Source organism: Loxodonta africana, chromosome 2 (assembly GCF_030014295.1).
Source record: "Loxodonta africana isolate mLoxAfr1 chromosome 2, mLoxAfr1.hap2, whole genome shotgun sequence".
In the NCBI taxonomy this organism is placed as follows: domain Eukaryota; kingdom Metazoa; phylum Chordata; class Mammalia; order Proboscidea; family Elephantidae; genus Loxodonta; species Loxodonta africana.
The window spans coordinates 52,704,580-52,731,645 of NC_087343.1; the positions used below are offsets into that span (position 1 = coordinate 52,704,580).

General features: G+C 37.8%; 1 long non-coding RNA gene across 1 annotated transcript in view; it reads right to left on the reverse strand.

Annotated features, from left to right (window-relative positions):
• LOC135228130 (uncharacterized) overlaps positions 1–27,066 on the reverse strand; it is an 86,680-nt gene that overhangs the window by 50,033 nt on the left and 9,581 nt on the right. The window contains exon 2 of the long non-coding RNA XR_010318462.1: positions 23,828–23,925. This is a non-coding gene — a long non-coding RNA (uncharacterized LOC135228130). The remainder of the gene's footprint in view (positions 1–23,827; positions 23,926–27,066) is intronic.

The following is a 27,066-nucleotide window of genomic DNA, read 5'->3' on the forward strand; positions in this document are numbered from 1 at the left end:
ATACATAGAAACATTTATCTTTTAAAATAAATGTTTTTGATCTTACACATCAGAGGTTGAAAATAACTTCAAAGATGAATGTTCCTTTGGACATTTAATGTTGATATTAAATATATTCAAATTCTAAAGTAAAGCTATTTATGATGGAGAGACTTATATTTCCAATCGTTTCCATTCCAACACATTCTATGAGACCAATACTACCCTAATAACAAAACTGGAAGAAGATATTACAATAAATGAAAACTACATCTCTTAATAAAATTTCCACATATCAAATACAACATTATATTAAAAGGACAATGCATCATTATCACATGAAATTTACCCCAGAAATATAAGGTTGGTTTAACATTCAAAACTCAATCAATATAATTTATCTTAGTAAAAAGAAAAAGTGTATGAGCATCTTAATAGATGCAGAAAACACTTCAAACAATCCAATAACCATTACTGACAAAAATCCTCTAAAACTAAGGGTAAGAGGATACTTCCTTAACTTCATAAAGACCGCCAATGAAAACTGAAACCTAGCATTATATTTAACGGTGAAAAACAATGATTCTCGCCTTCTAAGACTAGGATTCCACCACGTGTGTGTTGATTTGTCATACTGTGAAGGCTTGCATGTTGCTGTGATGCTGGAAGCTATGCTACTGGTATTCCAAATACCAGCAGGGTCACTCATAGTGGACAGGTTTCAGTGGAGCTTCTAGACCAAAACAGACTAAGAAGAAGGACCAACAATCCACTTCTAAAAAAATTGGCCAGTGAAAACTTTATGAATATCAGCAGAATATTGTTTGACATAGTGCCAAGATACTAGTCCCTCAGGTTAAAAGACACTCAAAATACAACTGAGGGGCAGGGGGTGGAACTGCCTCCTCAAAGTAGAGTAGACCCTAATGATGTGAATGGAGTCAAACTTTTAGGATTTCATTTGCTGGTGTAGCACTATTCAAAATGAGAAGAAACAGCTGCAAACATCCATTAATAGGAACATAGAACGTACAAAGTATGAATCTAGGAAAACTGGAAGTTGCCAAAATGAAATGGAATGCTTAAAGATCAATATCCTAGCCATTAGTGAGCTAAAATGGACAGGCATGAGCCATTTTGAATGGAATAATCATATGGTCTACTATCCTGATAATGAATCCTGAAATTTAAGACAAATGGTTTCACAGTCATGGTCAAAAAGAACATTTCAAGATCTATCCTGAAGTACAACCCTGTCTGTGATAGAATAACATCCATACACCTACAAGGAAAGCTACTGACCAAGCACTAAGGCCAAAGATGAAGAAATTGAAGACTTTTACCAATTTCTGCAGTCTGAAATTGATCAAACAAGCAATCAAGTTGCATTGATAACTACTGTGATTGCAATGCGGAAGTTGGAAACAAAGAAGGATTAGTAGTTGGAAAATATGGTCTTATTGGTAGAAATGATGCTGGAGATCTCAGGATAGAATTTTGCAAGACCAAAGACTTCTTCACTGCAAATACCTTTTTTCAACAACATAAACGGAGACTATATACGGGGACCTCACTGGGTGAAATACACAGGAATCAAATTGACTACATCTGTGGAAAGAGACAATGGAAAAGCTCAATATCATCAGTCAGAACAAGGCTAGGGGCCAACTATGGAATGGACCATTAACCGATCACATGCGAGTACAAGTTGAAGTAGAAGAAAATGAAAACAAGTCCACAAGGGCCAAACTATGACCTTGAGCACATTCCACCTGAATTTAGAGACCATCTAAAGAAAAGATTTGATGCATTGAACACTGATGACCGAAGACATCAAGGACATCATAAACGAAGAAAGTCAAAGGTTGTTAAAAAAAACAGGAAAGAAAGAACAACATAGATGTCAGAAGAGACTCTGAAACCTGCTATTGAACGTGGAGCAACTAAAACAAAAGGAAGAAATGATTACATAAAACAGCTGAACAGAAGATTTCAAAGGGTGGTTCAAGAAGACAAAGTATTACAATGAAATGTGAACCCCTGGAGTTAGAAAAGCAAAAGGGAAGAATACACTTGGCATTTGTCAAGCTGAAAGAACCAATAAAAAAATTCAAGCCTTGAGTTGCAATACTGAAGCATTTTGCAGGCAAAATATTGAATGACAGAGGAAGCATCAAAAGAAAATGGAAGGAATACACGGAGTCACTGTGTCAAAAAGAGTTGTTCAACACTCAACCATTTCAGGAGGTAGCATATGATAAGAAGCAATAGTACTGAAGAAAGAAGTGCAAGCTGCACCAAAGGCATTGGTGAAAAACAAGGCTCCAGGAATTGATAGGATACCAACTGAGATGTTTCAACAAATGGACTCAGTGCTGGAAGGGCTCACTTGTCTATGCCAAGAAATTTGGAAGACAGCTAAGTAGCCAACAGACTGTAAGAGATCCATATTTGAACCCATTCCAAAGAAAAGGGACCAAATTGGATGCAGAAATTATTGAACAATATCATTACTATCACACACAAGTAAAATTTTGCTGACGATAACTCAAAAGCAGTTGCAGCGGTACATCAAGAGGGAACTGCTAAAAATTCAAGCCAGACTCAAAAGAGACATGGAATGAGGGCCATCACTGCTGATGTCATATGGATCTTGGCTGAAAGCAGAAAATATCAGAGGAATATTTATCTGTGTTGTACCGACTGTGGAAAGGCATTCTACTGTGTGGATCATAACAAATTATGAATAACATTCTGAAGAATGGGAATTCTAGAACACTTAATTGTGCTCATGTGGGACCTGTATATAGACCAAGAGGCAGTCACTGGGACAGAACAAGAAGATACCACATGGTTTAAAATCAGAAATGGTGTGCTTCAGAATTGTATTCTTTCACCATACTTATTGCATCTGTATTCTGAGCAAATAATTTGAGAAGCCAGACCATATGAAGAACAGGGCATCCGGATTGGAGGAAGACTCATTAACAACCTGCCATATGCAGATGACACAAACTTGCTTGCTGAAAGTGAAGAGCACTTGAAGCACTTACTGAGGAAGATCAGACTACAGCCTTCAGTTTGTGCTATACCTCAACATAAAGGAAACAAAAATCCTCACAACTCCATCAGTAAGCAATATTATGATAAATGGAGAAAAGACTGAAGTACTCAAGGATTTCATTTTACTTGGATCCACAACCAATGCCCATGGAAGCAGCAGTCAAGAAATCAAATGATGTATTGCATTGGGGAAATCTGCTGCAAAACATCTCTTTTAAGTGTTCAAAAGCAAAAATGTCACTTTAAGGACTAAAGTGCACCTGACCCAAGCCACAGTATTTTCAATCGCTCTTATGCATGACAAAGATAGGCGATGAGTAAGAAAGAACAAAGATGAATTGATGTCTTTGAGTTACACTATTGGTGAAGACATGTCTGTCAGCTTGTCATACTCTGGGGCCTTGTGTGTTGCTGTGATGCTGGAAGCTATGCCACCAGTATTCAGATACCAGCAAGGTCACCCATGGAGGACAGGTTTCAGCTGAGCTTACAGACTAAGACAGACTAGGAAGAAGAACCAGGCAGTCTACTTCTGAAAAGCATTAGCCAATGAAAACCTTATGAATAGCAGCAGAACATTGTCTGATATAGTGCTGGAAGATGAGCCCCCCAGGTTGGAAGGCACTCAAAAGATGACTGGGGAAGAGCTGCCTCCTCGAAGTAGAATCGACCTTAATGATGTGGATAGAGTAAAACTTTTGGAACCTTCATTTGCTGATGTGGCACGACTCAAAATGAGAAGAAACAGCTGCAAACATCCATTAATAATCGGAACTTGGAATGTACGAAGTATGAATCTAGGAAAATTGGAAATCATCAAAAATGAAATGGAATGCATAAACATCGATATCCTAGGCATTAGTGAACTGAAATGGACTAGTATTGGCCGTTTTGAATTGGACAATCATATAGGCTACTATGCTGGGAATGACAACTCGAAGAGGAATGGTGTTGCATTCATTGTCAAAAAGAACATTTCAAGATCTATCCTGAAGTACAACACTATCAGTGATAGGATAATATCCATATGCCTACAAGGAAGATCGGTTAATACGACTATTATTCAAATTTACACACCAACCACTAGGGCCAAAGATGAAGAAATAGAAGATTTTTATCAGCTGCTACAGTTTGAAATTGATCAAACATGCAATCAAGATGCATTGATAATTACTGGCGATTGGAATCCGAAAGTTGGAAACAAAGAAGAAGGATCAGTAGTTGGAAAATATGGCCTTGGTGATAGAAACAATGTCGGAGATCAAATGATAGAATTTTGCAAAACCAACAACTTCTTCATTGCAAACACCTTCTTTCATCAACATAAACAGCAACTATACACATGGACCTCACCAGACGGAACACACAGAAATCAAATTGACTACATCTGTGGAAAGAGACGATGGAAACACTCAATATCATCAGTCAGAACAAGGCCAGGGGCCGGCTGTGGAACAGACCATCAATTGCTCATATGCAAGTTCAAGCTGAAACTGAAGAAAATCAGAGCAAGTCCACGAGAGCCAAAATATGACCTTGAGTATATCTCACCTGAATTTAGAAATCATCTGAAGAATAGATTTGACACATTGAACACTAGCGATTGCAGAACAGACAAGTTGTGGGATGACATCAAGGACATCACCCATGAAGAAAGCAAGAGGTCACTGAAAAGACAGGAAAGGAAGAAAAGATCAAGATGGAAGTCAGAGGAGACTCTGAAACTTGCTCTTGAGCATCGAGCAGCTAAAGCAAAAGGAAGAATTCATGAAGTAAAAGAACTGAACAGAAGACTTCAAAGGGCCTCTCAAGAAGACAAAGTAAAGTATTATAATGACATGTGCAAAGAGCTGGAGATAGAAAACTAAAAGGGAAGAAAACAATCAGCGTTTCTCAAGCTGAAAGAACTGAAGAAAAAATTCAAGGCTCGAGTTGCAATAGTGAAGGATTCCATGGGGAAAATACTAAGTGATGCAGGAAGCATCAAAAGAAGATGGAAGGAATACACAGAGTCATTACACCAAAAAGAATTCGTCGATATCCAACCATTTCAAGACGTGGCATATGATCAGGAACCGATGGTACTGAAGGAAGAAGTCCAAGCTGCTCTGAAGGCATTGGCGAAAAACAAGGCTCCAGGAATTGATGGAATATCAATTGAGATGTTTCAACAAACAGATGAAACGCTGGAGGTGCTCACTCATCTATGCCAAGAAATATGGAAGACAGCTTCCTGGCCAACTGATTGGAACAGATCCATATTTATGCCTATTCCCAAGAAATGTGATCCAACCGAGTGTGGAAATTATAGAACAATATCATTAATATCACACGCAAGCAAAATTCTGCTGAAGATCATTCAAAAACAGCTGCAGCAGTATATTGACAGGGAACTGCCAGAAATTCAGGCTGGTTTCAGAAGAGGACCTGGAACCAGGGATATCACGCTTATGTCAGATGGATCCTGGCTGAAAGCAGAGAATACCAGAAGGATGTTTTCCTGTGTTTTATTGATTATGCAAAGGTATTCGACTGTGTGGATCATAACAAACTATGGAAAACAGTGTGAAGAATGGGAATTCCAGAACACTTAATTGTGCTCTTGAGGAATCTTTACATAGATCAAGAGGCAGTCGTTCGGACAGAACAAGGGGATACTGATTGGTTTAAAGTCAGGAAAGGTGTGCATCAGGGTTGTATTCTTTCACCATACCTATCTAATCTGTGTGCTGAACAAATAATACGAGAAGCTGGGCTATATGAAGAAGAACAGGGCAACAGGATTGGAGGAAGACTCATTAACAACCTGCGTTACGCAGATGACACAACCTTGCTTGCTAAAAGTGAAGAGGACTTGAAGCACTTACTAATGAAGATCAAAGACCACAGCCTTCAGTATGAACTACACCTCAACATAAAGAAAACAAAAATCCTCACAACTGGACCAATGAGCAACATCATGATAAACGGAGAAAAGATTGAAGTTGTCAAGGATTTCATTTTACTTGGATCCACAATCAACAGCCATGGAATCATCAGTCAAGAAATCAAAAGACACATTGCATTGGGCAAATTTGCTGTAAAGGACCTCTTCAAAGTGCTGAAGAGCAAAGATGTCACCCTGAAGACTAAGGTGTGCCTGACCCAAGCCATGGTATTTTCAATCACATCACATGCATCATATGCATGTGAAAGCTGGATAATGAATAAGGAAGACCAAAGAAGAGTTGACGCCTTTGAATTGTGGCATTGGCAAAGAATATTGAATATACCATGGACTGCCAAAAGAACGAACAAATCTGTCTTGGAAGAAGTACGGCCAGAATGCTCCTTAGAGGCAAGGATGGCGAGACTGCGTCTTACATACTTTGGACATGTTGTCAGGAGGGAGAAGGACATCATCCTTGGCACAGTACAGGGTCAGCGGAAAAGAGGAAGATCCTCAACGAGGTGGATTGACTCAGTGGCTGCAACAATGAGCTCAAGCATAACAATGATTGTAAGGATGGCGCAGGACAGGGCAGTGTTTCATTCTATTGTGCGTAGGGTCGCTATGAGTCGGAACCGACTTGACGGCACCTAACAACAACAACTGGTGAAGAATATTGAATATACCATTGACTGGTAGAAGAAAAAATAAATCTGCCTTAGAAGAAGTACAGTCAGAATACTTCTTAGAAGCGAGGCTGGCTAGACTTTATCTTCTGTACTTTGGACATGTGATCAGGAGAGACCAGACCCTGGAGAAGGACATTAGACTTGGTAAAGTAGAAGGTCAGAGAAAAAGAGGAAGACCCTCAACTAGATAGATTGATCCAATAGCTTCAACAATGGGCTGAAACATACCAATGATTGTGAGGACTATGCCCGACCAGGCGGTGTTTTGTTCTGTTGTACATAGGGTTGATAATAGTTGGAACTGACTCAACAGCACCTAACAACAACAACAATAAGACTAGAAGTATGGATTTCAACTCTCAGTACTACTATTCAACCTCACAGTTTCTAGCCTGTGAAATAAGGAAGGAAAAAAATAAGAGGCATTCAGATTATTAAAAGAGAAGTAACACAATTTATTTGTACACAACATGATAGTCTCTACAGAAACTTCTATAGAATTTGCATTAAAACTAGGATAATTAATTGGTGCATTAGCAACTTTGCAGGATAAAAGATTAGTACATAAAATTAAATCAAAGACTCTCAGGAACACACATGAAGTCATTTATTACTCATTGCAGCAAGAGAGAACAGACACCATGGGGAATATAGGGCAATTCATTACAAGTGTCTTAGAAATGGGCTTTAGTCAGGTGGTTTGGAGGAGGATCCAAGGAAGCAAGGGTTCCCTATGGATTGGGTGCTGTCAAGATATAGGGACAATTCTATGATTAGCTATCGTAATCAATCTTAGCTAAAAGGAGGGCATGCTACAACTATACTAAAGCCATAATTGAGAAAGAAGCAGCAATCACTCATATTAAAGGATTTGGAGTGTTTTGTCCTTTTCCCAGTGATTTTTCTTTTCTTTGCTTAGACAAAATTATAAAGTGATTTTGTTTTTTTCTCACATCATCATGGTTTCACACTGACCTTGCTCCTTAACAATTTTATACTTATCATCAAAAATTTTGATTGAAATGTTATTGTGACACTAAAAATTGGAAACCCTGGTGATGTAGTAGTTAAGAGCTATGGCTGCTAACCAAAAGGTCAGCAGTAAATTTTGATAAATATTAGAACTAGTGCAGTATGTTAAAAAGAATATTGAAATTAGAGTCAGAAGATGTGAATTCAAATCCCAGTTTTTAGCCCTGTGACCATAAGAAAATTTCTTAAACTTCTTACTCTCAATTTTCTTTTCCTTAAAATGAGAATAATAAATCATATATTCTCTATATCCTAGAGAAATGAGTCATCACATGAATAGATATGTGTACACCCAAGTTCATTGCAGCGTTGTTCACAACAGCAAAAAGATGGAAACAACCTAGATGCCCATCAACAGATGAATGGATAAACAAACTGTGATAGATACACACAATGGCGTGTCACACAATGCTAAAGAACAACGATGAATCTGCGAAGCATCACATAACATGGGTGCATCTGGAGGACATTATGCTGAGTGAAATAAGTCAATCACCAAAGGACAAATATTCTATGAGACCACTACTGAAAAAAACTCATGAAAAGGCTTACATACAAAAAGAAACTATCTTTGATGGTTACAAGGGAGGGGATGGAAAAACTCTTAATAGACAATAGATAAGCAGTAACTTTGGTGAAGGGTAAGACAGTGCACAGTACTGGGGAAGCCATCCAGCCTGTACAAGACAAGGCCATGGTAGCTCCATAGACACATCCAAACTCCCTGAGGGACGGAATTGCTGGGCTGAGGGCTGCGGGGACTAGGGTCTCAGGGAACATCTAGCTCAACTGGCACAACAGAGTTTATAAAGAAAATGTTCCATATTCTACTTTGATAAGTAGTGCCTGGGGTCTTAAAAGCCTGTGAGTGGCCATCTAGAATACTCCAATGGTCTCACCCCTTGGGGAGCAAGGAAGAATGAAGAAAACTAAGGACACAAGGGAAAGATTAGTCTAAAGGACTAAAGGACACATCTACCACAGCCTCCACCAGACTGAGCCCAGTACAACTAGATGTTTCCAGGCTACCATCACTAACTGCTCTGACAGGGATCACAATAGAGGGTCCCAGACAGAGCTGGAGAAAAATGTAGAACAAAATTCTAACTCATAAATAAGGAGCAGACTTGCTGGCCTGACAGAGACTGGAGAAACCCTAAGAGTATGGCCCTGAGACATCCTTTCAGCTCAGTAATGAGGCCATTCCTGAGGTTCACCCTTCAGCCAAAGATTAGACAGCCCCATGGAACAAAACAAGACTAAAGGGGCGCTCTAGCCCTGGGGCGGGGATTGGAAGGTAGGAAGGAACAGGAAAGCTAGTAATAGGGAACCCAGGGTTGAGAAGGGAGAGTGTTGACATGTTGCGGGGTTGTTAACCAATGTCATACAACAATGTGTGTATTAAGTGTTTGATGAGAAACTAGTTTATTCCATAAACCTTCATCTAAAGTTCAATAAAAATAAATAAATATTATATTCCCCATGTTCCTTCCAGTTGTAATGTTCTGGGACTTAACTGTAATAAATCATCTGTCCAAACTCAATGTTGTAAAAGATGCTATTTTCCAGTTATGCAAGATTAGTACCATGATAATAAATGTTCATGATGATAACCTCAAGGCATTCTGAGGTACTAAAAGTGCCTCCTGAGTCATTCTGTTAGCTTCCAGTCTACCTTTATAAAATAGCAAACCCACTGCTGTCAAGTCAGTTCCAATTCATGGTGACCCCATGTGTTACAGAGTGGAACTGTTCCATAGTGTTTTCTTGGCTATAATCTTTAACAAAAGATAACCAGGATTTTCATCTGTGGTTCTGCTGGGTAGGTTCAAACAGCCAACCTTTAGGTTACCACTCAAGCACAAACCATTTGTACCACGCAGAGACCTTAATCCATCCTTATGGGAGGCGGAGAGTGGGGCAGGGGAGTAGCAAGTTGTAACAAAGAGACTATACAATTCCTTTTTTTTCTTGTCCCAGATTTTTTGTCTCCCTATTTTAAGTCAGATTCTTTTCCTCTTCCTATACATGGCTACTCTATGGTCAAGCCTCCAAACAATTATTCTTGATCTGTAAAGACTCAGTCTTGGATTTCCAAGTAAAAACAACCTCCTTCAAGACTATTACCATATTAGAAACTTTAATATGTCTTGTTTGAAATTCAAAGATAAGCAATCATTTATTTTACTTAGTGATATCTGCTATCTCTTTCCCGTAGTACTAGGCCTGATAGAAGGGCTGCAGGAGAAAACTCCAATTGAGTAACACAGTGTGGTCTCTGCTATTGTCCCATGTTGACTTTCTAAGAATAGATCTAGATAGACTCAGGGCTTTGTTTTCAACTACACAACGTACAGTCCTAACAACAGTATTTCAAGAACTCTAGTTATTCATAAGACTTATAACTACCACTGAGACCTATAAAATATAAGATTTGGGAGACTTGCTTATCATCTAAAATGTCTACTACATTTTACCTCAGTAAAAACTTTCTTCTCCGCTGGACTCTGCTCTCTCATTGTCTCCAAATGTTTGCTATCTGATTTACACTCTTGCTTGGGGGAGGTTCTACAAAGGATCTTGACAGGAAGAAAACAGCTTGCCAGCAGGACTTACCACATCCTGTGAACCCTGTAACAGCCTTCCACTTTTCACTGTACACACACACACACAAGCTTAGACTTATAGTTCCCAAATTTTTATTTTGCCAAGTAAAGACTTTTTTTTAAGAAATTACCTTTTTTGACCATCACTTCACAAAACGAAAGATATTGTGACAAAATGTAAGAAAGACATCAAGGACAATTCTTTATATTTAAAAAATGTAGTTTTATTAGCAGCTTACTACTTTGATTTTCTTATTCTCAAATTTTTCAAGAAATGACTAAGTGATAGTTGAGTCACGGTATACTCATTTGTGTCTGGGAGTCTGCACTCGGCTACACTCACTGGGCCTTCCAACCGCACAGTCCAAGGAAGTGTGAATCATTTCAAACCCATGATGTTTGGATGACACTTGAATTTTCCACAGTTTGAAGGACAAAATCATCAAAATGACAAAATCAAAGTGGCCATCTAAGAACTGTGAATATGGGGGAGAGAATACCTCTGGAAGAAAATGTAGGTATTGTTCTGTGAGCTTATCCTCCAAAGATGTGAAAGACTGACTGCAACAGGGCAGATTCCGTAAACATTTAAACTATGTGCACAATTTTTATGTTTTCTGTTTCCTTTTCTCCAATGACCTTTATCTTCTTCTCTCCCTCTTCATATTCTTCAAAAGAATGCAATGAAAGATGGAAAGAGGGATAGAAGATGGTCGTATGAGGATGTGGTTATCAAAGCAGTGCATAGAAGGACATATGGCTACTACTGAAATTCTCACCCACTACTATTTTTACTATAGAGCTATACTTAATATTTTGCTTCTTCGTCAAATCCAGAGGTACTGAAACACAAATACATACGTATACATGTACATATCACTACTACATATAAATGCAACATAGTATATAAGAATGAATGATTGATCTAGCATCAAAACACATGCCTTCTGTCACATATGATGTGTTGAGCCATATTTTCTTTGTCTTCATAGTAACGACTATCCCTGCTTCTCAAAACTTGTTGTCAATACACAATTTGCCTTCGGGGGGAAAAACCTTGAACACTTCCCATGAGGGCAGCAGTTCTGTTTTATTCACTGCTGAATCCCTCAAGACAGGGAACAGAACAGGCACTCAATAAAAATGCTTTAAATGACAATGTCATGTCATGAAGTTCCATGATGCAAAATGTTATGGATTGAGGTGGGGCCAAGATGGCTGATTAGGTAGAAGCTACCCCGGATCCCTCTTGCAACAAAGACTCAGAAAAACAAGTGAATCGATCACATACATGACAATCTACGAACCCTGACCATCAAACACAGAACTAAAGCATTGACCTGAGTAACAGGGAAGCAAAAAGCCGCACCCTGAAGCAGTGCCTGCTTCTGGAACCGGCGTCCCGTGCCACAGCCTTGAGCTCTCGCAGTTCCCTGGTGCCGAGTGGTGGGGCTGATTGCGGCTTACTGAGACGGAGCAAGCACGGGACACAGCCCTAACCCCTAACCCCCTGGGGTAACCTCGGTAGAGACTCAGCCAGCGCAAGCAGGCTGCACACTGACGTGGCTGACATGAGGACGAGCAACCACAGGGAAGCACTGACTGTTTTTGGAGCTTGAAGCCAGCTTCCCAGTCAGAAAACCTTGGCACTGAGCTTTGCACTAAGTGCAGAGGGGCTGAGCATGGCTTCCTGAGATGGCGCAAGCACAGGACACAGCCCTAGCCCCCTGAAGTAAACTCGGGGGAAACCCAGCCCGTGCATGCAGGCTGCACAACGACTCGGCTGACAGGAGAATAAATCACCGGGAACCAGCGACTGGTTTTGGAGCCTGGAGTGCAGCATCCCAGCCAGAACACCTTGGCACTGGGCTTTGGACTAGGAGCAGAGGAGCTGATCACAGCTTCCTGAGACGGCACAAGCACGGAATGCAGGCCTGACCCTCTGGGGCAATCTCGACCCAGGCAGCGCACACAGGCTACACGCCCTTTGGGAATCTCAGATAAGACAGTCATCACCAAGCAAGATAAGTAACTGTCTATATTGCTGGGTGCTACTCTCTCCTATCTATCTGATCCCTCCCCTCCATGCCCCAGGCGGCTTCATTAACATTGGAATTTCCTGGGCCAGGGAGCGAAGTACTGGGGCGGGGGGGGGGGGGAGGGAGGATTCCTAACCCATTCTCCTGGCCTGAGAGAAGCAGCTACTAACAAACAACCTGGGGATGAAAAATCCTTCCCTGACTTCCCTAAACTGGAATAAAAATACAGAACCAGCTCCAGCCAAGCATATGAGATCCACAGTCTTGGGCTTTCATCCCTACAGGGAAAAGAAGGTGGCTATTATAATGCAAAGGCAATTCTCATAGAGATCTGACTGTAATTGTTTTAGTAGAGCACCGGAAAGACAAATTTTCCAGTTCTGATATCTCTACCTATTAAACAGAGCCCTCACTGATCCACTGCGGGGAACTGAGGGCTGAAGCTCCACCCAAACCACGTAGCCACCTGCCAAAGGAGTCTGAGCATACTGACACCTACCAATCTTTAGAGGTACAAGCGTTGGGTGCCTAAGGTACAGCTGCAGAGCCCACCCACCAAAGTGCTTTAGGAATAGAGACACACCTACCTCACTGGCATGTGGGGGAAGGCTGTCAGCATCCTGCCCTCCTTGGAGTGTGACCCCCTGCTGCACACAACTATAACCACTACTCCTCTAAGTTAATAGGTGACAGTCTACACCACACACTTGGTGACCCAAAATCAGAACACCTAAGCTGATTCTATTCAAGAATAGTGAATGGACTCTTAGGCTTACATATCTGGTAACAGCCCAAACCAGCTGATAATAGGACATAAGTGAGTCAAAAGCTACAACAATCAAGAGAGCGCAATCTAGTAGCCCATCTGGGTATACTGAAACAAAACAAGATAACACTCAGTGAGCAAATATAAAATAATTCATTACAATATCTTAAAGATGGCTCGAAGACAGCAGTCAATATCAAATCACATAAAGAAGCAGACCATGGTTGCTTCTACAACTCCTCAAATTAAAGAATCAAAATCTTTCCCAAATGAAGATACAATCTTGGAATTGCCAGATGCAGAATATAAAAAACTAATACACAGAATGCTTCAAGACATCAGGAATGACCTCAGAAATCAAATAAGGCAATCTACAGAAAAAGCCAAGGACACACTGATAAAGCAGTTGAAGAATTCGAAAAGATTATTCAATAACATAGTGGAAAAATTAATAACCTGCAAGAATCCATAGAGAGACAGCATTCAGAAATCCAAAACATTAACAGTAAAATTACAGAATTAGACAACTCCTTAGGAAGTCAGAGGAACAGAACTGAGGAATTGGAGTGCAGAGCGGGGGAGTTGGAGGATAAGGCAATTGACACCAATATAGTTGAAGAAAAATCAGATAAAAGAATTAAAAAAAATGAAGAAACCCTAAGAATCATGTGGGACTCTATCAAGAAGAATAACTTGCATGCAACTGGAGTTCCAGAACAGGGAGGGAAAACACAGAGAGAATAGTTGAAGATCTTTTAGCAGAAAATTTCCCTGGCATCATGAAAGACAAAAGGATATCTATCCAAGATGCTCATTAAAACCCATATAAGACTGATCCAAAAAGAAAACCACCAAGACATATTATCATCAAACTTGCCAAAAACAAACATAACGAGAAAATTTTAAAAGCAGCCAGGGATAAAAGAAAGGTCTCCTACAAAGGAGAATCAATAAGAATAAGTTTAGACTACTCAGCAGAAACCATGCAGGCAAGAAGGCAATGAGATGACATATATACAGCACTGAAGGAGAAAAACTGCCAGCCAAGAATCATATATCCAGCAAAACTCTCTCTCAAATATGAAGGTGAAATTAAAACATTTACAGATAAACACAAGTTTAGAGAATTTTCAAAACCCAAACGAAAGCTACAACAATTACTAAAGGAAATTGGTCAGAAAATCAATAATATCAGATACCAACACAACACCAGGTGACAGAACAGAACATCTTGATATCAACTCAAATAGGGAAATCACAAAAACAAATTAAGATTAACTTTAAAAAGAAAAAAAAGCTCAAAACAGGGAATCATTGAAGTCATTATGTAAAAGATAACAATAATCAAAAAGAGGGACTAAATACAGGAGGCATAGATCTTCCACATGGAGAGGAAAACAAGGCAATATAGGATGATACAAGTTAGGTTTTTACTTAGAAAAATAAGGGTAAATATTAAGGTAACCACAAAGAGGTCTAACATTTCCATAATTCAAAATAAAAACCAAGAAAAACATAATGACTCAGGAAACATAAATTCAACTACTATGAAAATGAGGAGCATACAATTTACAAAGAAAAACTTAGCACAAAAAAGTAAGTGGAAAAGTGAAATTGTGAACAAAACACACAAAAAGGCATCAAAATGACAGCACTAAACTCATACTTATCTACAATTACGCTGGATGTAAATGGACTAAATGCACCAATAAAGAGACAGAGAGTCTCAGACTGGATAAAGAAACACGATCCGTCCATATGCTGCCTACAAGAGACACACCTTAGACTTAGAGACACAAATAAACTAAAACTCAAAGGATGGAAAAAAATATATCAAGCAAACAACAATCAAAAAAGAGCAGGAGTGGCAATATTAATTTCTGACAAAATACACTTTAAAGTTAAATCCACCACAAAGGATAAAGAAGAACACTACATAATGATTAAAGGGACAATTGACCAGGAAGATATAACCATATTAAATATTTATGCACCCGATGACAGGGCTGCAAGATACATAAAACAAACTTTAACAGAATTGAAAAGTGAGATAGACACCTCCACAATTAGAGTAGGAGACTTCAACACATCACTTTCAGAGACGGATAGGACTTCCACTAAGAAGCTCAATAGAGACATGGAAGATCTAATTGCTACAATCAATCAACTTGACCTCATAGACTTATACAGAACACTCCACCCAACAGCTGCAAAGTATACTTTTTTTCTAGCGCACATGGAACATTCTCTAGAATAGATCACATATTAGTTCATAAAACAAACCTTTGCAGAATCCAAAACATCGAAATATTACAAAGCATCTTCTCAGACTATAAGGCCATAAAAGTAGAAATCAATAACAGAAAAATCAGGGAAAGGAAATCAAATACTTGGAAACTGAACAATACCCTGCTGAAAAACGACTGGGTTATAGAAGACTTTAAAGACGGAATAAAGAAATTCATAAAATGCAACGAGAATGAAAACACATCCTATCAAAACCTCTGGGACACAGCCAAAGCTGTACTCAGAGGTCAATTTATATCGATAAAGGCATACATACATAAAGAAGAAAGAGCCAAAATCAGAGAACTGTCCCTACAGCTTGAACAAATAGAAAACGAGCAACAAAAGATCCATCAGGCACCAGAAGAAAGCAAATAATAAAAATTAGAACAGAATTAAATGAATTAAAGAACAGGAAAACTATTGAAAGCATTAACAAAGCCAAAAGCTGGTTCTTTGAAAAAATTAACAAAATTGATAAACCATTGTCCAGACTGACTAAAGAAATACAAGAAAGGAAACAAATAACCTGAATAAGAAATGAGATGGGCCATATCACAACAGACTCAACTGAAATTAAAAGAATCATATCAGATTATTACAAAAAATTGTACTCTAACAAATTTGAAAACCCAGAAGAGATGGACGAAGTCCTAGAAAAACACTACCTACCTAAACTAACACAATCAGAAGTAGAACAACTAAATAGACCCATAACAAAAAAGAGATTGAAAAGGTAATCAAAAGACTCCCAACAAAAAAATAGCCCTGGCCTGGATGGCTTCACTGAAGAGTTCTACCAAACTTTCAGAGAAGAGTTAACACCACTGTTACTAAAGGTATTTCAAAGCATAGAAAAGGATAGAATACTCCCAAATTCATTTTATGAAGCCAGCATATCCCTGATACCAAAACCAGGTAAAGACACCACAAAAAAAGAAAATTACAGACCTATATCCCTCATGAACATAGATGCAAAAATCCTCAACAAAGTTCTAGCCAATAGAATTCAACAACATATCAAAAAAATAATTACCATGACCAAGTGGTGCAAGGTTGGTTCAATATTAGAAAAACCATTAATGTAATCCACCAGATAAATTAAAAAAAAGACAAAAACCACATGATCTTATCAATTGATGCAGAAAAGGCATTTGACAAAGTCCAACACCCATTCATGATAAAAACTCTCACCAAAATAGGAATCGAAGGAAAATTCCTCAACATAATAAAGGGCATTTCCAACAGCCAACATCATTCTAAATGGAGAGAGCTTGAAAAATTTTCCCTTGAGAACGGGAACCAGACAAGGATGTCCTTTATCACCGCTCTTATTCAACATTGTGCTGGAGGTCCTAGCCAGAGCAATTAGGCTAGACAAAGAAATAAAGGGCATCTGGATTGGCAAGGAAGAAGTAAAATTATCTCTATTTGCAGATGACACGATCTTATACACAGAAAACCCTCAGGAATCCTCCAGAAAACTACTGAAACTAATAGAAGAATTCGGCAGAGTTTCAGGTTACAAGATAAACATACAAAAATTACTTGGATTCCTCTACATCAACAAAAAGAACATCGAAGAGGAACTCACCAAATCAATACCATTCACAGTAGCCCCCAAGAAGATAAAATACTTAGAAATAAATCTTACCAAAGATGTAAAAGACCTATACAAAGAAAACTACAAAGTACTAGTGCAAGAAACTAAAAGGGACCTACATAAGTGGAAAAACATACCTTGCTCATAGATAGGAAGACTTAACATAGTAAAAATGTCTATTCTGCCAAAAGCCGTCTATATATACAATGCACTTCTGACCCAAATTCAAACATTTTTTAATGTGATGGAGAAACAAACCGCCAACTCAATATGGAAGGGAAAGAAGCCCTGGATAAGTAAAAAAAAAAAGTAAAGCATTACTGAAAAAGAAGAACAAAATGGGAGGCCTCACTCTACCTGATTTTAGAACATATTATACAGCCACAGTAGTCAAAACAACCTGTTACTGGTACAACAACAGACACATAGACCAATGGAACAGAATTGAGCACCCAGATATAAATCCATCCACATATGAGCAGCTGATATTTGACAAAGGCCCAGTGTCATTAATTGGGGAAAAGACAGTCTTTTTAACAAATGGTGCTGGCATAACTGGATATCCATTTGCAAAAAAATGAAACAGGACCCATACCTCACACCATGCACAAAAACTAACTCCAAATGGATCAAAGACCTAAACATAAAGACTAAAATGATAAAGATCGTGGAAGAAAAAATAGGGACAACCTTAGGAGCCATAATACAAGGCATAAAGAGAATACAAAATATTATTAAAAATGACGAAGAGAAACCAGATAAGTGGAAGCTCCTAAAAATTAAACACCTATGCTCATCTAAAGACTTCACTAAAAGAGTAAAAAGACCACCTACGGATTGGGAAAAAATTTTCAGCTATGACATCTCCAACCAGCGCCTGATCTCTAAAATCTATATGATTTTGTTAAAATGCAACCACAAAAAGACAAACAACCCAACTGGGCAAAGGGTATGAACACACACTTCACTAAAGAAAATATTCAGGTGGCTAAAAACAGATACATGAGAAAATGCTCTCGATCATTAGCCATTAGAGAAATGCAAATTAAAACTACCATGAGATTCCATCTCTCTCCACCAAGGCTGGCATTAATCAAAAAAACACAAAATAATAAATGTTGGAGAGGCTCTGGAGAGATTGGAACTCTTATACACTGCTGGTGGGAATGTAAAATGGTGCAATCACTTTGGAAATCGATCTGGCGTTTCCTTAAAAAGTTAGAAATAGAACTACCATACAACCCAGAAATCCCACTCCTCGGAATATATCCTAGAGAAATAAGAGCCTTTACACGAACAGATATATGCACACCCATGTTTATGGCAGCACTCTTTACAATAGCAAAAAGATGGAAGCAACCAAGGTGTCCATCAACAGATGAATGGATAAATAAATTATGGTATATTCACACAATGGAATACTACGCATCGATAAAGAACAATGATGAATCTGTGAAAGATTTCATAACATGGAGGAACCTGGAAGGCATTATGCTGAGTGAAATTAGTTAGATGCAAAAGGACAAATATGGTATAAGATCTTGAGAAATAGTTTAAACTGAGAAGAAAACATTCTTTTGTGGTTACGAGAGGGGGGAGGGAGGGAGGGTGGGAGAGGGTTATTTACTGATTAGATAGTAGATAAGAACTACTTTAGGTGAAGGGAAGGACAACACTTAATACAGGGAAGGTCCGCTCAGCTGGACTGGACCCAAAGCAAAGCAGTTTCCTGAATAAACTGAATGCTTCGAAGGTCAGCGGAGCAAGGGCGGGGGTTTGTGGACTATGGCTTCAGGGGACATCTAAGTCAATTGGCAAAATAAACTCTATTAAGAACACATTCTGCATCCCACTTTGAAGTGTGGTGTCTGGGGTCTTAAATGCTAACAAGGGGCCATCTAAGATGCAAAAATGAGTCTCAACCCACCTGGATCAAAGGAGAATGAAGAACACCAAGGTTACAAGGTAATTATGAGACCAGGAGACAGAAAGGGCCACATGAACTAGAGACTTACATCATCCTGAGGCCAGAATAACTAGATGGTGCCCGGCCACAACCGATGACTGCCCTGACAGGGAGCACAACAGAGAACCCCTGAGGGAGCAGGAGAACAGTGGGATGCAGACTCCCAATTATCATAAAAAGACCAGACTTAATGGTCTGACTAAGGCTAGATGAATCCCGGCGTTCATGTTCCCCAAACCTTCCATTGGCCTAGGACAGGAGCCATTCCCGAAGACAACTCATCAGACATGGATTGCACTGGACAATGGGTTGGAGAGAGATACTGATGAAGAGTGAGCTACTTGTTTCAGGTGGACACTTGAGACTATATGTTGGCATCTCCTGTCTAGAGGGGAGATGGGAGGGTAGAGGGGGTTAGAAACTGACAAAATGGTCACGAAAGGAGAGACTGGAAGGAGGGAGCGGGCTGACTCGGGGGGAGAGTAAGTGGGAGTATGTAGTAAGGTGTACAGAAGTTTATATGTGAGAGACTGACTTGATTTGTAAACTTTCACTCAAAGCACAATAAAAATTATTTTAAAAAAATGTTATGGATTGAATTGTGTCTTCGTAAAATATATGTTGAAATTCTAACCCCTGTACCTGTAAATGTAATCCTGTTTAAAAATTGTTTGATTGTTATGTTAATGAGGACATATTAGTGTCCTAAACCTAATTACTTCTGAATTATAGAAAGAAAAAATTAAATACAGAGGAGATCTCAAACTGGAGAAGAAAAATACCATGTGAGAATCACCAAGAAACCAAGGAAAGCCCAAGGCTACCAACGAGGAAGGAATCGACATAACCCAGACCCTGACTGGGACTTTCAGTACCAGAGCTGTGAGAAAATAAATTTCTTTAAAGCCATGCACTTGTGGTATTTCTTTTATGGCAGCATTAGCAAACTTAGACACAAAGTTTACTTTCTTGTAGTAAAATCAACCAGAAGGAATGATGTTGTGATATTCATCTAATAGATAGATATTGAGTCCCATTTGTTATTAGGTGGAACAATATACCTAGAATTAAATTATGCATTTTGGATGTCATTGAATAACATTCTGACTCATCCTGGACCAAAAAACTGATATCTTGTCACACTGCTGAACACTGACTTTTGGTTTAAGGTTACATTGCGGTGTTTATAGGAAAGGCAATGAGCTGTTCTCCTGCCAGCCCATAAAAATTCCTTATGATACACAATAAAGAGTATCATTAAATGACTGACCAAGTTTACAACCAAGGAACCAAATTTTAGCCTTTCTACAGGGCATCCAGAAATTTATCTTCAAAAAACATGTGTTGAAAATTTAGTTTGAGCCCATCATTAAATTCATTGCTAAGAAATATAATTGAAGAGATCTACCATGAAGAAGTTTTTGCTCTAGTTGGAAAAGCTAACGTACGTTTAAATATTAAAAAGCTGATGGGTAGGGGAGAAGCATTATATCCTTATACTAGGATAGCACGCAAGAAGGAAAGGACAAGGTAAAACCATTTTTCTTTAGAAGGCTGTATCTTTATTTGAAGATAAAATTCAAACCCCACCCCAGCAAATTTCCATTTGCGTTTTGTTATCCAGATGTCCTCTCTTAGCTCCAAATGAAGTTGAAAAGGGAATTATCTGGCAAAGGAGAATCGGTCACCATTACCGACTTATCCGAAAAATGATTCTTCCCCTGAGGCTGATAGAGATCCCGAGAACGCAATATCTCAGTGCACTAATTGGATTAAATATCGATTCTTTTAACAGAAAAGCAAGAGATAATGGCAGCTTGGGAGGCACAGGAAGTGTCATTAGATCTTGGTGTTATTCACTGAAATAGGGGCATCGAAAGAGAACCAGAATCAAAGAAGAAGGATTAGGACTTCATTTGTTTTATTTAACACCTCCTATGGCTAATTTATTTAACACCTCCTATGGCTTTCCTTGAATAGGAAAGATGTTCAGTAATTAAATATACTAATATGGTATATAGAAAATAATGCTTAGCTGAAATATCATATTAGGAAATATTATAGAAGAAGCTATGAGCCTGTTTGACATTACCTAGGAAAGCATTTAAAGTGAAAAGTTCCATCTTGAGAAATGCCAATAACTAATGGCTATGCAAGGAGAAATGGAGTGACAAAAAAACACTGATGACACATAACCAAAGTGATAGGAGGGTAACCAAGAAAATTTGAGTCATGAAAGGCAAGGAAAAAAAGTGTTATAGAGGGGAGGGATATTGTTATGGATTAAATTGTGTTCCCTATACCTGTGGATGTAATTCTGTTTGGAAATAGAGTTTTCTTTCTTATGTTAATTAGATCATATCTGAGTAGAGTGAGTTCTAAATTCACTTACTTCTGAGTTACAGAAAAAAAGCGGGTTAGATACGCACACACACGAGAAGACAGACATCATGTGACGATCTTAGGAAAGGAATCAACATGAGAAGACCCCAATTCGGACTTTCACCCTCTAGAACTGTGAAAAAATTAACTTCTGTTCTTTCAAGCGACTCATTTTTGGTATTTCTGTTACAGCAGCAGTAGGTAACTAAGATGAGTATACAGAATCAAATGTTCATAAGAAACCGAGTAAGATGAGAGTGAATGCCATGCGATATTCAAGACTGAATTTCTAAACTGAAAAAAAAAAAGATGTTAAAGGAAAAAAACAAGTAATACCGAATAAAGTCTGGAGTTCAGTTAATATTAATGTACCAATGTTGGTTTCTTAATTTTGACGAATGTGCCATTGTTATATAAGAAGTTAACATTAAGGGAAACTGAGTGAGGGGTATAAGAGAACTCTCTGAATTATTTTGCAGTTTTTTTTTTTTTGTAAATGAAATATTATTCCAAAATAAAAAATTTATTAACAAAGCAAATAAGATGAGAAATAAATATTTTTAAAAAATCATAATTATTTAACGAAAGTGAAATTTATTGTCTTATGTAAAAGAAGAGAGATATCTTCAGGCAAGTCTTGATCCAGTTCAAACTATATCACCAAGAACAAGCTTCTTCCTTGCTCTTCCCCCTATCTGCTGAGGTGTCACCTTTATCCTCAGATTCTATCTAGTTTTCTCTGGACTATCAATGAGAACTCTTCTCTTGAGATAGGAAAATGGCTATCAAAATTGAAAACCTTACCAAAAAAGATGCTAACCATTTCCCATAGCCCCAGCAAACATTTTTTTCACTGTTCATTGACTCTAATTTCCTTATTTTCCCAACACTTTACTAATGATTGATAACAAGAAGATAGTATAAACTTATTCACTTCAACAATTTAAGTAAAGTTAAATACACCAAAACCTCATAGCTGAGAATGGGAAAGAAGTGAACTCACCAAGGGAAATTCTGAATACTATGGGCAACAGAAAGGAGAACTGAGTGTTAGGGAGAACTGAACACATGTCCATTGCATTCAAGTTCTAGTTCTCCATTTTTAACAGCCAATTGTACTTCATTTCCTAACACCAAACACAATTTCAAGATAAGATATTTTTTGAAAAGTACCTCTCACATCAGATACTTGTCTCTAACAATTCACCCTGCTCATCTTCTTGTTCCCATCTCATTCTTGAAAGACTTTTGACCTTTCTGAGTCACGGTTTTCTTTTCCCTCTCAACATGGCTTTATCTGGCATTTTTCCGCAATTGTTTTGCATATGTTTATTTATACTCAACTACATGGGTTTCTGTGGTACATTATAAGTACCTGAGGAACTCAGGGCATGTCTTACATTTTTTATACCCCTTTTAAATACCAGAGAGACTGCAAAGCACATAGCCCAGTGTCAATAAACAATTGTAGAATAAATCCTATTATATTAAATAGGCAGCATGGTGAGACCAAAAAAAAAAAAAAAAAACCCACTGGAGTGGGAAATGGACACTTGTGCTATAGTCCCAGCTTTACCTTTTACTGATGTTAAAACAAAAATCATATTAAGACAATAATAGAAATTGATTTAAGCTTATTGAATACACAATTTGAAAATCAGGGTAGCATTTTTACTAGTGTCAGAAATGTTCCAATGTTCCAAAGATGAGAAAAACTTCCAAAATTCTTATACCAAATCTTACTGACATTGCCATTGAAAAAAGGGTTGAAACAGAACTGATAAATCTGTGGTCAGGAAGGATTTTTACAAAGCATTGTCTTCAAGAACAATTAAAATAATTACTGATTTACCCTAAACATAGATCTCAGTCCAACCTTTGGAATCTGTTCCCCTGAAACAGACTGAATTCTTCAAAAAGGCACAATGCCCAAAAGCAAACGGTCTTACTAGTTTATCTGGACCACTGTTTGTCTCAAAAGTGGTTTTTAGGGACCGGTTTTATCAAGGCTGAAGGTTCAAAAGGACACATCAGGGCAATGGCCTATGTGGGTTACCCCAACTTCCATGAAATCCAGAAATCTAGACTTCTGGAGAATCAAAACTCTTCCCTGGTTGGACAATTTTGCACAAGTTATTTAACCTATGAGCCTCATTATTTTCATCTATAAGATAAACAGATTTCTGTTTCTATTAAATGTGCCTATCGCATATTTGATTGTGCAATCAACTGAAATAAAATGTCTTCAAAAGTGTAAAGCACACACCATGAAACTCAGAGGAGAGTCTGACAATGAATTCTGAGGTTTTTAGAGAATGATTCCATAAGGAGTATTTAGCTGCATCTGTATGATTACCTTCAGAATAAAGAGCAGGAGAAAAGAAAGTGTTCCAGCTGGGGATAGGGGAGAAGAGCCAAAAGAAGCTTAGTAATGAACATGATATTTTCCTTAAGTAGCAAGAAAACCAGCCTAAACAGCATTCATACCTTTCCATTGTGATTAAATATGTCTTTTGCTGTTACTCTTTTGACAGTTGTAAATATGGAATTTTCAGTCCATTTTCAGTCAATTCTTGATTCTGGGTCTATGAAATATTGAGAAAAGAGTCAATTTAGAAAAATAAAAACAGCCAGTCAAGCCAACTGTATTACAAAATCATACAATCATAGAATGGGAACAAACTGTAAGAGATTATCTGGTTCTTCTCACCTGTAGGTAAGAGAACACTTCAACCTTCCAAAACAGAGAAGAAGCCAACTTTTCAATGGCTACAAGATTTTACAGTCTCCTTTAGATGTAAATTCTGAGCCTCATACATCATATACTGAGCGTCATATATCATATAAATGCATTTTAGTTGGATTTAGGCTCCAGTGAGCCTCCATTTTGGAAGAGACTAGTTTTCTCTCAGACCTGCAGCTACCAAAAGTGTTGCTGGAGTTTCACTGTGAAATCACAATAGTCCCAACCTGCACCTGATTCTTCCCTTTACTTTTTTTTTTTTTTTTTAACTTCTCATTGTTAACCTGTGGCTAGTGTAAACAAGATACTCCTGAGAGAAATCTAAAATACTCAATAGGATTATTACCTAACAAACAGGAAAACAGATGGAGGTCATTTGGATATGTTTCAAGTCCCTGGCCATTTGACTCTAGCAAACAAATTAAGTATTTATAAAAATAACAACACCTACAGGACGCTTCCAATATACTTTCTCTGATATTTGATCCACTCTACTTTTGGAAAGGAAATTCTTAGGAGTTCTCTACTGGTAAGTTTAATACTCACAAAGTGGTAACTTTGTCAACAATTAACTGAAATATTTCTTTTTACTACTTAGTTTTCTAGTTCCTTGAACCCAGTGATACATTTTTTATGTAAAAATGACCTTATAAATACTTTATAAGGAAGCACTATTTACATGTTCATTTCTGAGTATAATACAAATCATAAGAGGAAGGCATATTATAATATTATAATAAAATGCTAAATTTCTTCAAGTATGAGGTATTTAAAAGTACTTCGTAAATAAAAGGATTCTCCTTGCTGGTGGGAATGTGGGGGAAGAACACCCCATTCACTGTTGAATATGTAATAGTGCAAATTTTATGGAAGCTAAGTTGGCGATATTTTTAAATTCTTACTTAGAAATCTCAGTATCAGGATTTTACTGTATGATGTATATACAAATTGTATCAAATATTTGTATAAGGATTTTATTTCAGCATTCTTGTAATTGCAAAAATAGAAACAAATAACAAATACTATAAATAAAAAAAACTTCTATATCTACAGGGGGCTGGTTAAATAAGTTTTGTGATAGCCACCAAAACACAGCCACCATAGAAAATTAAAAAAAAAAAAGTTTTAAAAGCTCTCAAAAGTACATATTTAAAACTCAAGGCACAAAATGATGTGTATCATATGATCTTCCACTAGTGTGAAAAAACCACAACAAAAACAACATGTAAGTAGATACACCTGCTTTCTTTTTTATTCTTTTTTAAAAATAATTTTAAAGAAATAGAAAAAATTTTTTAAATTTTAAAAATTATTTTTTAAATAATTTTTAAAAAATAGAAGAATGGAGAAGAAACTTATAACAATGATTATTTTTGAGGAATGGTATGGTGGAAAGCAGAGGGAGGAGATTTTTATATTTTACAATTTAATCATATAACCTTCCATACTGTTAATTTTCTGTTCTTATTTGTGTATACTTTTCATTATTGTTTTTAATTCCTCCAAAATAATTTGTACAAGGAAGTTAGAGGCTATTATTGTTTTCCCTTTTTGTACTATTATGAACTTTTACAAATCATAACTTGTACATGTTTTATTTCCAACTAGATTATAAATCCAAACGCGTTGCCATCGTGTTAATCCTGACTCATAGTGACACTTTAGGACAGAGTAGAACTGCCCCATAGGGTTTCCAAGGCTGTAAGTCTTTGTGGAAGCAGACTGTCACATCTTTCCATGGAGCCGGTGGTGGGTTCCAACCAACAACATTTCGGTTAACTTAATTAACCATTGTGTCGCCAGGGCTCTTCCAAATTATAAGTACATATTCCTTTTTTTTTTTTTTTATTCCCATTACCCACAAAGAAAATGGGAAGTCTGGCTGCTTAAAACAAAACAAAACTCACCGCTGTCAAGTGGATTCTGACTCATAGTGACCCTATCTGACAGGGTAGAGCTGCCCCACAGAGTTTGCAAAGCTATAAATCTTTACAGAAACAAACTGCCACATCTTTCTCCCATGGAGAGGCTGGTGAGTATGAACTGCTAACCTTTTGGTTAGCAGCCGAGTGCTTTAACCACTGTGCCACCAAGGCCCTTTAGTACAGCAATAAACCGAAAAGAATAATAGAGCAATAAACCAAGAAAAATAAATAAAAGAACCGCATTGCCATGGAGTCGATTTCGGCTCATAACGACCCTGTACGACAGAGCAGAACTGTCCCATAGGGTTTCCAAAGATCGGCTGGTGGATTCGAACCGCCGACGTTTTGCTAGCAGCTGAACTCTTAACTACTTTACCACCAGGGCCCCAATATAGCAATAGGAATGCGGATTTTCCAGACAGGGAATGGTATTAGCGTGTTTCAAACTTGTTTAGCTACATTACCATTTTAAGAAATATCCACAGACTAATATTCCGTGGAAAAAACGTTTGAAAATTCCGACTTCACCGATCAATAAAATGCCAGTTGAATGGGTTAGTCCTTGTTGTTCTTTATTACAGAAGACATGATAAAAATTTAGTTGACTTAATTCTGTCAGTCCTTTTACCTTGATGCGTTATTTTGTAATACCTAAATTGATGATATTGTAGTTTAGACCAGAGGTCAGATTTTTTATTAGAAAAGGCCAAATAGGAAATATTTTAGGCTTTTTTGATCTGCAGTCTCTGTCATAACTATTCAGCTCTGCAGATACAGCAAGACAGCAGCCATCAACAATACGTGTCCCAATAAAACTTTAGATACACAAACGGACAGCAGTCTGGATTTGACCCGTGGGTCATACATTCTAAATATCTGATTAACAGTATTTTTTACCAAAGGTAAAATACACATTGCATAAACTAAAAATCAATGGTTTCTATAAATCTTTTTGCCAAAAGGAGAAAAGAAAATTCTCTAACTCCTCTCTCCTCACCTTTTCTTGTTTCCCAGAAACTAACAGTTTCAATCTTTTTAATAGATGTGTGTGTGTGTGT